The 15,851-nt window shown below is 30.5% G+C and overlaps 1 protein-coding gene across 2 annotated transcripts in view; it reads left to right on the forward strand.

Annotated features, from left to right (window-relative positions):
• The window catches only part of Syt7 (Synaptotagmin 7), a 278,766-nt gene that overhangs the window by 18,890 nt on the left and 244,025 nt on the right, over nucleotides 1-15,851 (forward strand). For both annotated transcript variants that reach the window (XM_064358269.1, XM_064358268.1), the window contains exon 2: nucleotides 6,329-6,500. The gene's annotated coding sequence lies outside the window, so the exon portion shown is untranslated. The remainder of the gene's footprint in view (nucleotides 1-6,328; nucleotides 6,501-15,851) is intronic.

A 15,851-nucleotide genomic window follows, 5' to 3' on the forward strand; every position in this document is an offset into this window, starting at 1 on the left:
TGGAGGAGAATTCTTTTCTGCATCGATCTGTATTAGCATTCCCTATACCAATCTGTGATAATTTTTTAAGTTATTTTGGTTTTTAGACATTGTAGAAAATTTTTTACTAACCATAGCTATTTTTGCAGTTTGCCATAAAAACATTTCTTATGAAACAAACGACATATTTTGTTCACAATTGTGTTGTCCGTCCTGTGAAAACAAAATAAATTCATTGAATTTGGCTTTAAAAAACTTTAATTTCTCTCGTTTCTATGATAACCATTGAGAAAAGGCCAGTGGCTAATGAATTTTTCAATCTCTTATTGTAACTTAAAAACTATTAATCAAAAGTATAGGGAATGCTAATACAGTTCGATGCAGAATTATATTTTCTACGATTTAATGAAATAAAACTTTTGACATTTCATTTGAAAAATTTTTGTTATAAGTGCTTAAAGTTCTTCAAACTTAACTTTAAACATTTGGGGTTTGTTATTCTTTTTTAGAAATTTGTAAACACCGAAAGAAAGATCTAGGCTTCCTCTTTCAAATGAGCTAAAAAATATTTCCAAATTATTAAAAATGGCAGAGTTATCCATTTTTGAACTGGAAGGTGTAAGTCCAAAAAAATTAAAATCCCTATATTTCGTAAACGTCTAAATTTAGATAAAGGGAAAGTTTATGAAAACTACCTTAAAATGACGCTAGTAATCCAAAGACGCATTAAAAAATCTTGCTTTTCATTTAAAATAAGGAAGTTGATAGCGACTTCCGGTACAACCGGAAGTGTCACCATCGTGAAAATATTTTTATTGAGCAGGATGTAAGAGGTTATGGTTGTATACAAATTTTCAGATTTTCACTTTGGTCTCGAGGTTTATACACTATTTTTTGCTCTTCAAAGTTATTTATTTTTTGGTACTTCCGAGACTAAAATCTATGCTTTAGTTTCTGTCTAGAGGGACTAAAGTGGGCAATGTAGTCCCTGGAGATTAAATATAGACTGAACCCCCTAGAGAGTTTATTTATTCCTTACGTATATAAATGACTCACTTTAGTTTCTGTAAAGTCCGGGACTAAAGTTGATATAACTGTAAACAGGGACTAAAGTGTCAACTTTAGTCCCGGAAGTGCAAAGATTTTTTTCGGTCTTGAAATTTATTTGTTGACTGCCCTAATTAAAAGACTAATACGAGTAGAAAATTCCTGTAAAGTAGAGTTCCTGTAAAGTCCCGGACTAAAATTGATAGTTTAGTTCTTGTTTACAGGGACTAAAGTGGGTTATTTAGTCCCTAGGAATTAATTATAGATTAAACCCGATAGGTAGTTCATTTATTTCTTATAGAACAAATGACTTACTTTAGTCCCTGTTTACAGTCTGTTTACAACTTTAGTCCCGGAAGTGCAAAGATTTTTTTCGGTCTTGAAATTTATTTGTTGACTGCCCTAATTAAAAGACTAATACGAGTAGAAAATTCCTGTAAAGTAGAGTTCCTGTAAAGTCCCGGACTAAAATTGATAGTTTAGTTCTTGTTTACAGGGACTAAAGTGGGTTATTTAGTCCCTAGGAATTAATTATAGATTAAACCCGATAGGTAGTTTATTTATTTCTTATAGAACAAATGACTTACTTTAGTCCCTGTTTACAGTCTGTTTACAACTTTAGTCCCGGAAGTGCAAAGATTTTTTTCGGTCTTGAAATTAATTTGTTGACTGCCCTAATTAAAAGACTAATACGAGTAGAAAATTGTGGAGTAGATTAGAATATAGAAGTAAAAAGCAAGATATCTAAACGCAGAACTTAAAATAGCTTTGGCGGTGGTTTTTCCAAAGGGAGAACACGTTTTTGTGGTAACTTAAATTCTTGATAAGTTTTGGTCATTCGAGGGACAGAATGAAATAAACATAACGAGAAATGCCACTTTGGGGTAATCACCGAAAATCCATTCGTATTTATAATAAATAAAATCGAAAGTATCGGCCAATCAAACTTCCCAATCATCTCTTTTATTTTTAGTATCAGGTCACCCCTAAAGCGTCCCTTTTAAGGTCACACTATCCTCGTGTCATTCTCCTTCCCAATAATCAGATCCATATCTCAATAGCAGCAGCCATCAACAAAATAGAATAAATTATGCAGCAGCTCTCATGTCTCTCCGTAAACATCGAAATTGACAAATAATGCACGAGGGCGTCCCCAGAGAGGTTGGGAACGCTAATTTTTCATTGTTGGTTTAGAGCTTGGATGTTGGCTAAAATAATCCAATTGGCCGATGGCCAAGTTTATAATAAAGATGTGTCTGTTGACTGAGATGAACTTAACCAAATACACATCCCGTGTTTTGATAACAGGAAGATGCGATATCCGATCCTTTGTGTTGATTTATCGTGTTGTTAGATCAAACACCCACCTATTTTCCCGTTGAAAAATTGATATAAACAGTGAGGAGCCCAATTTGAAACTTTTCCCGTTGTTTCGATCACCGTTTCGATTAATTCTCGGATCGAGTTGCTCCGACTTTCCTAATCGCGTTACACCATTCCTCGAGAAATTCTTTATCTAATTGTGATGAAAGGGAGTATTTTCCTCCACTTTCGAGACATTATATTATAATAATATTCCGGCTTAAAGTGGGGCAATGTGTCTAAAAATTCGTTGAGTCAAATCGGATTATTGCCGAATAGACGAGCTTTTACACGAAATTAATTTAACCTGGTCGGAGGTTAGAACGACAACAAAATGTTTTGATTAATTGGAATAAATGGAGTTGTCTTGTCGTGAGACAAGGACGGCAGAGATGGATGGGAGTTGATTTTGTAGTAGAGTAATGAAGACATGAAATATTAAATAGGAGCCGAAAATAGACGACAAAGTCAAGAAATTGTGGCTTTTAATTTCGTATCATGACTTTAAACGTAACTGTTTTAAAAGGCCAATCAAAACTTCGTTTCCAATCTTGAAGTTTCGATTTTTCAGAATTTTTGTTTCACAATCCTGAAATATCACAAACCCAGCCTTTAAAGCCTGATCTGTTAATTTTTGAGTTTTATAGGCTATCTAAACAATTTTACGCGTCTTTTATTAGATATACGAGTAGTTAACGTGTTGACCTGAACTGTTGTAGTTCCTCAGTTTTTTAGTTTAACTATCTTTAAAATTTAATAATATAAAATGTAAAATATAAAATATAAAATATAAAATATAAAATATAAAATATAAAATATAAAATATAAAATATAAAATATAAAATATAAAATATAAAATATAAAATATAAAATATAAAATATAAAATATAAAATATAAAATATAAAATATAAAATATAAAATATAAAATATAAAATATAAAATATAAAATATAAAATATAAAATATATAAAATATATAAAATATATAAAATATATAAAATATATAAAATATATAAAATATATAAAATATATAAAATATATAAAATATATAAAATATATAAAATATATAAAATATATAAAATATATAAAATATATAAAATATATAAAATATATAAAATATATAAAATATATAAAATATATAAAATATATAAAATATATAAAATATATAAAATATATAAAATATATAAAATATATAAAATATATGAAATATATAAAATATATAAAATATATAAAATATATAAAATATATAAAATATATAAAATATATAAAATATAAAATATATATCATTAAAAAATATCTTTTTTGATTATTTAGAGAATGTTTGGGTTTTTTCTAATTCTTCCTTTTCTATTACTTGATTTTGATTTATATAATCTATACTTCTGTTTTCATTGAATGAATTTTAATTTCGGAGAACGTTTGAATTTTATAAACACTAGTTTAACTATCTTTAAAATTTAAAATATAAAATGTAAAATATAAAATATAAAATATATAAAATATATAAAATACATAAAATACATAAAATACATAAAATATAAAATATATATCATTAAAAAATATTTTTTTTTGATTATTTAGAGAATGTTTGGGTTTTTTCTAATTCTTTCTTTTCTATTACTTGATTTTGATTTATATAATCTATACTTCCGTTTTCACTGAATGAATTTCAATTTCGGAGAACGTTTGAATTTTATAAACACTATTTTAAAACACGTTTCCCATAGCAACGTGTTTTCGCTATTTTAAAACACGTTTCGCATAGCAACACGTTTTAAATTAATGTTTTCACTATTATAAAACATGCTTCCCAACTTCCCATAGCAACGTGTTTTAAATTAAAATGTTCCAACAAAAACAATTTTGAATAAAATTCATACGAAAACGTTTAAAGTTCTCGAGTGTTTAGATATGCAACTCGCATACGCTCGTTGCATAACGACAATCCTCGAACTTTAACCTTGTGTTTTCGCTCTCGTATTATTAATAATTATTTAATTAGTAGATTTTAATTTAATCCATTCTATTATAAACAATACTTATAATGACTCTTCTGACTGACACGAAACCACAATTCTTTTTTAACCCTATTCATAATTTCTATTTCCAAAGGAACAATTTAGGGAAAATTCTCGTCAAAATTGAATAAAATTATGCATGAAACAGTGAAAAGAATTATTTCGCTAAAAATAGTTTATTTCACTTGTCGTAAAAAAATAACTATTAGCTATAACTTAACCCTCATTTTTCTTAAATAAAACGAGGTATTAGCTGTTTCAAAACTATAAAAACGCTAACGTCGCATTTCTCTCAACATTAGCTGTAAGTATTCGTGCACATCAAAAAAATAATAGCTAATGTAATTTATAGTGTCAATGAGAGATCTAGTCATTAATAACTATTTTACAATTTTATCAGTCTTTTAAAAAAAAAATAATTTGGTAAAATGCGACGTAGGCGTTGTTATAGTTTTGAAACAGCCAATATGTTCTTTTAACTTGCTTGTTTTAATTATGTTGTCTCGTTATTTATTTTCCATTCTTGATAGGATTAGAGGTCGTAGGTTTAAGAACATCAAAGCTGTAAAGACTTGGAAAAAATAATCGCCTTAATGTTGATGTAAACTCATAACACGAGCATAACAACTATAATTCTTCCAACAAACGTTGTATGGTTTATATCAGGATTAAATGCGATACATTTTTGTTATTTTTTTTATTTATTGGCTAAAATGTTGAAAAATCTAATGTTTGAAATATGCTTGCAAACTTATTCTGAATTTTATTAGTCTTTTAAAAATGTATAAAAATTGATAGAGTGAATAATATGAGGATATGAAGATTGAGATGTAAACTGAAAAAATGGATTGAAAGTTGAAACACTAAATAATATGAAAGCGGAAATATAGAAAGGTACACTTTAAAAAATTTCCTGAGTAATAAAAAGTTAAAGATTGGAATATGGCAAAAAAGCCTTGAAAAACAGAAGTATAAAGATTTAGATAGGCTTGAAAAATCTGGTTAGTCAGATAACGCTACCTTTTTTCTTAATTTGTTCAGTATTTTCATTTTATGTTCTTATCAATAGTTTTTATTCTTTCAGGTTTCCGATACAATTTTTTTAATATTCTTTTGAAAATTACAAGGTGAATTTTAAAATCTTCTAATTTTTAGTCGAAAGCTTTTTGTTTTTGAATGTTTGATACATTACGTTTAATGTTTTAGGGTCAATTTTACAATCGTTATTTGGTATTTATTGTGGTTTGCTATGCCAATAATAGTGTCCGGTTTTGTATTATTTTTTTGATCTTATACAGGGTGTATCAGAAATACGTGCGTTTATAATTTTCACTGTTTTCCTCAAATAATTTTCATTGTTGTTTTAAATTGTTTAAATTGTCCGTTTCTATCACAAGGAAAATAGTTCGGCTCTTTTATATTTGTACCCGTTAGCGGGTACACGTTTTAGTATGTTATCTTTTTCCAAATTTTAAATAAATTTGTGAATTTTTTATTGAAAAATAACAAATAGAAAAGATGTTTTATTTGTTGAGCTCTGTTACCTATTAAAATTAAGATAGGTATTTCTGATACAGCCTGTATATTAGTCCGTGAAAGTTCTTTAGTGTATGTTATTCTAACTTTTTGCTAACTCGACTTGTAAATAATTTTTTCCAGCCATTTCATTTTTGGATCTTTATTTCCAACTAGAACAAAAGGTCCGAGAAAATCGAGTTACAAACTTCCATTCAATAAAAACCCAGAAAACGGAAACTTGTTCACTTGTATCACCCAGCCCGATAAAATCACCTTCCACCCCCAACCCTTTGTATAGTTTAATCCACATTCTTGTCCTATTTTAATCCCTTTCTTCTTTACCTCGCTATACCTTAACTCCTAACCATGTTTACTCCATCTCCATAATTGTTGTTTTTGTTTCAGGTTGTTTATCGTCGCCTACATTCCTGTTTATCCCAGTGTCGAGAGAATGATATCCGTGCTTTGTCCAGTGGCGGAGTGTAGTGTTTTGTGTTCCCGCGGGATCGTCCCGGCCTAGAAGAAAACCAACTTCGCGGCCATGTTGTTCGCCGGAGCTTAGACACAACTAAAGAAAGTAAGTAAGTTAAACGAGTTGAGTTTTTTTTACTTTCGATGCGGGAATTACGACATGTAATTTGTAATGTTCGTCGGAGGGAAGCTGCGAGATTACGGGACGTGACGAGGGTTGGTAATTGAAGGGACGATTGGTCAAAATTGCAGAGGAGCAACTTGCAATTTCATCGCATTTTAACCGGTGTGGTTTAAAATATAAGCTCTGCTTAAGTGTCTCAATTGAACAATGCAGCGTAAAATTGTCGAAAGTTTGGTTTAAACTAAGCCGTACCTTGGGTTCCGCTTAAATAGGGCTTAGCACAAAAAGTAAACAATTTGAAAACTGATCGATGAGAAATTGCGTTACTCTTGATTTATACAGAGTGTATCAGAAATGCGTGTGTTAATTTTACCCTCATCAAATACAACAACTTTTCTACAGCGTGCTCAAAAACTGGCGCACCAACTCAATGGTGTGTGGTAGAGAACTGGTTACATATAAATTTAAAAATAGTAAAAAAATTCTTTGTATTAAAGTTATTGATAAATAACGGATTTTAGATAAATGATATGTGGCAACGTTGTCTAACAGTTATGATCGCAATAGAATTTGAGCAACAATAAAAATAAATTATTTTTGAAACGGTTTCCTAGGAAATAATTCCCAGTGTTGGCACATCTACACATTGTGATTTTTTTGATAAATTTTACTTTTTTAAATTAAAAAAACTGCTAAAATCTGATAGTAAATTTAAAAATAATTATTCATCGTTTTGTTACGGAACGATTACCTGGTATGAAACAGAAATATAAAAAAATAATGAAAACTAAAGAAGTTAACACAATAAGTTTGTAACTCCAGATTTTTTAAAATATGACTTTAGGAATTTTTTCAACATTTTTCCCGTAATCTGCACTTGCTTCTCAATAATGTACCACTGAGTTGGTGCGCCAGTTTTTGAGCACCCTGTATATAAAATTTTGCAAAATTCTTATTTATAATTTTCACAGTTTTCTTCATTCTTTTTGTGCAAACAAGCCGGTTAGTGTTTAATAACTAGATTGTGTTTATAGCAACAATTTTCATTGTTGTTTTAAATTGTTTGAATTTTCAGTTTCTATCACAAAGAAAATAGTTCGGCTCTATTATTTTTGTACCCGTAGGCAGGTAAACGTTTCAGTATATTATCTTTTTCTAAATTTTAAGTACTTTGTTACCTGTTAAAATTAAGACACGTATTTCAGATACACCCTGTATAATGAAAAAATTAATTCGATTGCTGCAAAAATATTTTTAACAAAATAAAATTAAATACATCTCCGGTATAATAATAAGATTTTTCGTTCTTGCTAACGCATAAAAATTAAAAATACTTTGGTAGTAATTTTTAAAAGAGCACAATGATTGGATGATGGTATGGGTGACAGAGATGAGATAAAGACGGAAAAAACGGGCAAATTTTTGCAATGCCACATAACAATGAAGTTATTGATCTTCGAAATAATAATTATCGTACTAAATTATGAAACATTGTTGAACACAAAAGCAAGATTTATCAGTTAACTAAATAAACGTCCATAGCAGCACTGAACTGATTTTTAGTTAACTCAGCGTTTAATACTTTTAATTGTACTTTTCATCAATTTGAATTCTTCTAACATTAGTCCATTTTTTTTCTTCGAATTCTAAATATACAGAGTGAGTTTAAAGTAACGCATAAAATTCGTAATTTTTTTGTTTTTCAAAAAAGCAAAAACAGGGAACTTAGCATTTTAATCTAGCTCAAATTTGACATAACTGGATCAGTCATGGCGACCAATATGGCGGTGCCATGACGTCATCACAGATTTTTTTTAAATGAAACGATATCATTTTTCTTTGATAATTAGAAGCCCTGCTAATAGGCCTTTACAACTGTGCTGAATCATGGAAATCATTATTTTATAAGTGGCGTACAAAATTTATATGTTTTTTATTTTTCAAAAATCAAAAAAATTCAAAAAAAGGTAACTTATTTCAGTTGGCCTCAAATTTGACGTAAGTAGATCAGCCATGGCGGCTAATATGGCGGCGCCTCAGAATTTTTTTAATTGGAATAATACGATTTTTTTATAATTAGAAGCTTTACTAATAGGACTTTAGAACTGTACTATTTATTTTAAATGTGGATGAGGCAAACACGAAAAAAATGTAATATGTATTTTATTATAAAAATTTTAAAAATTTGTTTTTTGCGTTTGGTTCACCTTGATTCAAAATAAATAGCATAGATCTAAAGGCCTATTAGAAGAGTTTCTAATTATACAAAAAAATGCTAACATTTCAATTAAAAAAATTTATGACGACGTCATGGCGCCGCCATATTGGCCGCCATGATTGATCCAATTGGGCCAAATTTGAGCTCAATTAAAATGCTAGGTTACCTGATTTCGCATTTTTCTTATTTTTGAAAAATAAAACAATTACGAACTTTATGCGTTACTTTAAATCACCCTGTATAATAACTTTCTTAATGTTGTAACTTTGAAACTGGTGTGGATTTTTGGGCATCTTCTATCAATCTTCTATCTTCTATCTATCTATTTTTCCAGATTTTTTAGCGGATTGTTTATACTCATAGTGTTGGCAATTATTTAATTTTGCGATGTAAATGAAAATTCAATATGAAAATTCTCGAATAATGCTTTTCGTCTTCAAAATCGAAAGTTCTTTACTTTTTTTATTAAAATCATGTTGGATTGTTGTTTTTTTTTCTTTTTGGTTTGAAATTATTACGTGTTTGCACCTTCGTCTTTACCCTAAATATAGACTTTTTTGTTGGTACATTATATTATGTAAATAAGAAAGTTTACACATCTAGCTCTTTTTCAGGCTTTAGTCATCCCTGCAGCAAAACTTTTTTCATAATAAAGTTGACGCGCAAAGTTAAAAACTTAAGCAAGTACTACTCACTTATTTTAACTTTGTTGAATTATTTTACTCTTGTTGGCAGAAATAAACAAATCTGCAACATGTTTACGTATTTGTAAACTATTGACAACTAATTAACAGGCATTTGTTGGATTAAATTAACTAACAGATAAAATGTCACGGTTCAGCTCGATTTATTTAAACTCCACTTATATTTGTAAACCATAGCTTTGCTAAGCGTTACCTATAAGCCAAAAAAAAAACAATTGCATTTCTGTATTCCGGAATAAACTAAGTCACAAAACTACAAACGCGAAATAAATCGAATGAAATTTTTTTTATTGGTGATCTATTTTGCTTATTTAAAGCACGCAGCAGCGTGTACAACTCCAAAATCGCGTATCCACTTTTTAATGATTTTTATTTATTGATTTAATAAAGACATTATTTCCAATTTTTTTATTATTAATTTTAGTATTTATAATATCAAAGTGTACCAATAAAAAAATAACGTAAAGTATTTGTGGATAACTGGTCCTTAAAACACTTGCTCTATTTCGAGCACGACGCCGTAGCTGGAGTGCTCGAAAAAATCGCGCGTGTTTTAAAGACTTCAATATACACTTATGATTTAGTATACTATTAAAAACGGTATTTTTCCATCAAAATGAGTTAAAATCATTTCTAAATGCGTATGTTGTTACTATCAAAGATACGATTTAATACTGTTTTGCACTAGAAAGCTAAAAAATAAATAAATAAATAAATTTGGAAACTACGGCGGACTATAACTTAGGAATCGAAACTAAACTCTTGACGTCAATAACCGCGAAATTACGCTTTCAAAAATAGAATACGAAATTATACAGGGTATTCTTGAACTTGAGGTGTTCCTTTTAAGAGATGTTAAAAGGAACGCCTCAACTTCGCGAACATCCGGTATATATGTCTTAACATTTTCCTTGCATTTGTAACCGTATTCGCAGCGTTTTAAAAAATATGGGACAGAAATTGGTAAAACTCTGAAGTTTTTTTTCATTATGTTTGTCTTACTTTGAGAATTTAATGCTCTATAAGCCTGTATTTTTTGTTTGCTATGTATTGAGTGTTAAGACAAATAAAATCATTTTTTTAAATTCATGGCTCTGATAACTTAGGCGGTCATGCAACAACTGCGCTCTCTGGCGACATTAACGGAACTATCGAAGACGGGAACGTTTTATTTGTACGTCGTTTCATTGCCTAACCTTTAGATATCCGTAGTGAAAACCCAATTTTTAAGAAACTTGGAGTATGTACATTTTTATTCTGGGGTACAGAATACTGGGGTTCTGGGGACGTTCACTCCTCTCAAATCAATAAATCGCGATTATTTCAATAACTATCGACAAGACCTCAAAAATGAATCTCCTCTTTTATTGGCGGCAATAAACCGGTCCCATTTCCAGCTAAGTGGTTTTCGCTTCGCAACTTGTTGGAAAATTCCCCTTTTTCTCTCAATTAAAATTAAACATCGTCGGATGTCTTAATCAAAAAAATTTCAAACTCACGTCCGGAACAACTTGACCGCAGTTGATGATACGATTAATATTCATTTCGAAGGGATAGTGTACTTTGTTGAGAATGATTTAAAGTTTAAATTGATGTTCCGGGCCTTTTCCGGACTGGGAAAAAGCCCTTTCAAGGACGCTGATTTTTTGCATAAATTCGGTGTGAAGTACGGCCACATGTTTCTGATTAGATTACCCAAAGGACGGTGTCGATTATCCCTTGCCATATTGCGGCATCGACCTCTCACATCCCTTCTATTGCAGATCCGATAAATTAAAACGTTCGCAGTTTCTCCCTCCGATTTTGTATTCAAACTTCTCGAAAAAATGAAAAGAGGTCATTGCGAATTGTTGACAAATAACTCACTTCCTCGTCGAGATTTTCACGACGTTTGCTGAATACTAAAGAGACAAAACGTCAAGAATGTTCCCTTGACGCCAGTCGAAGTTAAAACCGCAAAACTTGCGCTGTCGTTTGTTTTGGTAATTTTTGGCGCAAGAGAGAGGGATGTTGACATTGTCAGAGGAACCTTTGAAGGGTCTTACGAGACTATTTACTTTATGGATTTTCGCCAAAGCCACTCCCGCTGATTAATCGAACAGTGGAGAGGAGTTTGAACAGAAATTCAGGCTTGAATAAAAAATTGTTCATTTAACAAAAATGGAAAACGCAACGTAATAACTCGTTTCTGTGCATTTAAAACATCAAAGACTTGCAAATAAAAGTTAAAAACCAGACGTTTGTACTCCCACTTGTGCTAATTTCTAAGCAATGCATCTAAGACCCTTTTCCCACCATCCCACCAACATCTTTGCGATTAGTGAGGATTAGAACAGCTCTCTGCTCCTTAAAAGGGTTGTATTTATAGCCCGATTTCGCACTAAATTAGCCACCCCTGAGTGAGGAGCGGAAAATACATAATTTCGTTCGTTTTGAAAAATAGTTGCGACTTTGTTTGATAAGATAAGGCGTGTCAGAGCTGCGCTCCAGCTGAAGTTTTAATTAATTAAGTGAGCCATAAGGAAAGAAATCTATTAGAGTTATGAAGTTATAAACAACATTTTTCTCTTCTAGTAAGTAGCGAGCTATAAATTATATCCATCGGGATAATAACGATAATTACAGAAAGCTTTTCCATCATTTCTCATTTTCGGTCTCCAAGCTGCGAAATTTGCTTGATCTGGAAATCCGATTCGGACACAGTGCTCGCAAATAAGCCGCTGGTTTTGAACGTACGTGATTCGAGTGCAAAGTTGATTTTTACAAATTCGTAAAATATGAATTTCACATCGTCGAAGTGTTGCTGGCTTTATCAGTCAACACAGTTCAGTTTTTCGGTGAAATTGTGCAAAAATTGCATTCTATAAGCTAAAGTGGCCAAGCTACGTAAAATCTGTGTTTTATTTTATTACTGGTATTTTTTTGCTGATAAGTAGAAATTCTTCAAAAAAATTTCGGTCAAAGTTAATTTTATACAGCCTGTTTTGTCTAAACCTCACATAAAAGTATTGAAAGTTGTAATTAAGATATTTATTGGAAAGGTGGTATTCAACCATATTTCGGTGAGTTCTGCTTAAAGAAAATATTTTCAGGATAGTGGTCGCTATTAACTTTCTTATTTTAAATGGAAAGCTATGTTTTTCACTGCGATTTTGGATTAGTTGGGTTATTTTAAGGCCGTTTTTATCAGCTTTCCCTATAACTAAGTTTAACCGTTTTTGAGATATTTAAGATTTTTTGAAAATTTTTGGATTTGCACTTGTCACTTTAAAAATCGGTAACTCTCTTAGTTTTAGAGATTTCGAAATCATATTTGGAGAATTAAAAGAGAAAGCCTGTATCTGTTCTGCAGTATATTCAAAATTGGAAAAGAAGTTAATAAACCCAAAAATTTTAAGGTGAAGTTTGGACAATTTCAAGTACCCATAACTTAATTTTTTCAAATAGGATGTCCCAATTTTTATTTTACTAGATGGAGGAAAATTTTGTTCTGCATCTATCTGTATTAGCATGTCCTATACCTATCTGTGATAATTTTTAAGTCATGTTGGTTTTTTTGACATTGTAGAAAATTTCCTACTAACCAGAGCTATTTTTGCATAGTTTGCCAAAAAAATATTTCTGATTAAACAAACAAAAACTTTGTTCAAAATTGTGTTATCCGTCCTGTGAAAACAAAATAATTCATTGAATTTTGGTTTAAAAAAAAACTTTAATTTATCTCGTTTCCATGACAACCTATGAGAAAAGACCTATGGCTAATGAATTTCTCAATCCCAACAAAAAAGTTATTGTAACTTGAAAACTATTAAACATAGGTATAAGGAATGCTAATACAGATCGATGCAGAATTAAGTTCTCTACGATTTAATGAAATAAAACTTGTGGCATTTCATTTGAAAAAATTGAGTTATGGGTGCTTAAAGTTCTGCAAACTTAACTTTAAACATTTGGGGTTTGTTATTCTTTTTTAGAAATTTGAAAACACCAAAAGAAAGATCTAGGCTTCCTCTTTCAAATGAGCTAAAAGATATTTCGAAATTTGTAAAAATGGCAGAGTTATCGATTTTTGAACTGGAAGGTGCCAATGCAAAAAAAGTAAAATCTCTTTTTTTCGTAAACGGCTAAATTTAGGTATAGGGAAAATTTATGAAAACTACCTTAAAATTATGCTAGTAATCCAAGGACGCATTAAAAAATCTAGTTTTTTATTTAAAATAACGAAGTTGATAGCGACTTCCGGTATAACCGGAAGTGTCACCATCTTGAAAATATTTTTATTGAGCAGGATGTAAGAGGTTATGGTTGTATACAAATTTTCAGATGACTATTAGTGTTAGAACTACCAGTACTTCTAAAGTGGGGTTTAGACGGAACACTGTATATAGAGGATCTAAAGTGCAGCATTTAATCCCGCGAGTGGAGTTTGTTGTCGCGAGGGCAACAACCACTCAAGGGATTTAGGCACTTTGGTCCCGAGGTTTATACACTATTTTTTGCACTTCAAAGTTATTTATTTTTTGGCACTTCCGAGACTAAAACAGATACTTTACTTTTTGTCTAGAGGGACTAAAGTGGGTCATTTAGTCCCTAGGGATTAAATATAGACTAGAGAGTTTATTTATTCCCTATGTATATAAATGACTCACTTTAGTTCCTGTAAAGTCCGGGACTAAAGTTGATACAATTGTAAACAGGGACTAAAGTGTTAACTTTAGTCCTGGAAGTGCAAAGATTTTTTTCGCTCTTGAAATTGATTTGTTGACTGCCCTAATTAAAAGACTAATACGAGTAGAAAATTCCTGTAAAGTTAAGTAGAGTTCCTGTAAAGTCCGGGACAAAAATTGATAGTTTGGTCTTTGTTTACAGGGACTAAAGTTGGTTATTTATTTCCTAGGAATTAATTATGGATTAAACCCACTAGGTAGGTCTTACTGACTCAGCTATTTTTGCATAGTTTGCCATAAAAACATTTCTGAATAAACAAACGACAAACTTTGTGAACTTGAAAACTATTAAATAAAATAAAACTTGTGGCATTTTATTTAAAAAAATTGTGTTATGAGTGCTTAAAGTTCTTAAAACTCAACTTTAAACATTTGGAGTGTGTTTTTTTTAGAAATTTGAAAACACCAAAGGAAAGATCTAGCTTTTCTCTTTTAAATGAGCTAAAATATATTTCTAAATTTAAAAAATAGCAAAGTTATCGATTTTTTAAATTAAAAACCCTTAATATTTCGTAAACGGCTAAATTTAGGTATAGGAAAAGATTATGAAAACTACCTTAAAATAACTCTGGTAATCCAAAAATGCAATAAGAAATATAGCTTTCTATTTAAAATAAGGAACTTGATAGCTATTTCCGGTATAAATGGAAGTGCCACCATCTTGAAAATATTTTCATTAAGCAGGACCTGAGAGGTTATGGTTGTATACAAATTTTCAGATGACTATTATTAGATCTGTCAATACTTCTAATGTGGGGTTTAGGCGTAACACCCGGTATTTTCGAACATTTTTTTAGTGGAATTTTGTCAAAAATATTATGTAAACTGTAAAAATTACAAAAATAGAGGAATTGTTGCATATTTTGAGTATTTATATTTAATAATATTTATATTTATATATTATATTATAATATATTATATTATAATATAATATTTATATTTATATTTAATATTTAATATTTATATTTTGAGTTAGCCGAGGGTTAAACTACACCCTAAATTTTGTACCAATAATTTTTTTTTTTAATAATTTCCTGTAAATTCTTTAAAAGGTTTCCTTAATTTTGTACACGGAATTTTTCTGCCTTTTGTCCCTTCTAGCGCAACAAAAAGTTCAAAAATTTTGTCTAAGCTTTTATTTCGCAATTTGCCAAACATCATAAAGAAGAACTTCCATCCGGAGATGTCCGAAACCCCCGCCGTCAAAACCCAACCTGGAGGCAATACCCCTTGTTTCCTCAATTCCGTCAAGCTTCAATTTTTGCCGAAAATCTCTACCGCACTGGAAGTTCTTCATCTTTTGGAAGAAAATCTTCAAGTACCCAAGACACAAAAACCAAACTCACTGGAGTTGAACAAATTGCCGAAATATTACAACGAGTTTGAATTTCTCGCACGAACTTCTAACTTCTCCGGATGGAAGTTCTTCTTTATGGTCGCGAGAAATTCGAGTGACTTTTTCAATGTCACATTGACGGAAGCATATTTGATTACGGGATGTTTATTTTTCGGAAGAGTAATTGAGTTCTAATTAGTCCAAGCGATTAAATAATTTAAATTGTTTGGGTTTGGTCGTGCAATTGGGTTGTTCTGACGGCATATTTGTTTAGTTTTATTTGTGTTCGTGCTCTATTGCCGGAATTTTAGCAAAATGTATGTGTTTAAGAGACGTTCAGAATGTTTG

The sequence above is a fragment of the Tribolium castaneum genome, chromosome 8, assembly GCF_031307605.1.
Source record: "Tribolium castaneum strain GA2 chromosome 8, icTriCast1.1, whole genome shotgun sequence".
NCBI classification, from domain to species: Eukaryota; Metazoa; Arthropoda; class Insecta; order Coleoptera; family Tenebrionidae; genus Tribolium; species Tribolium castaneum.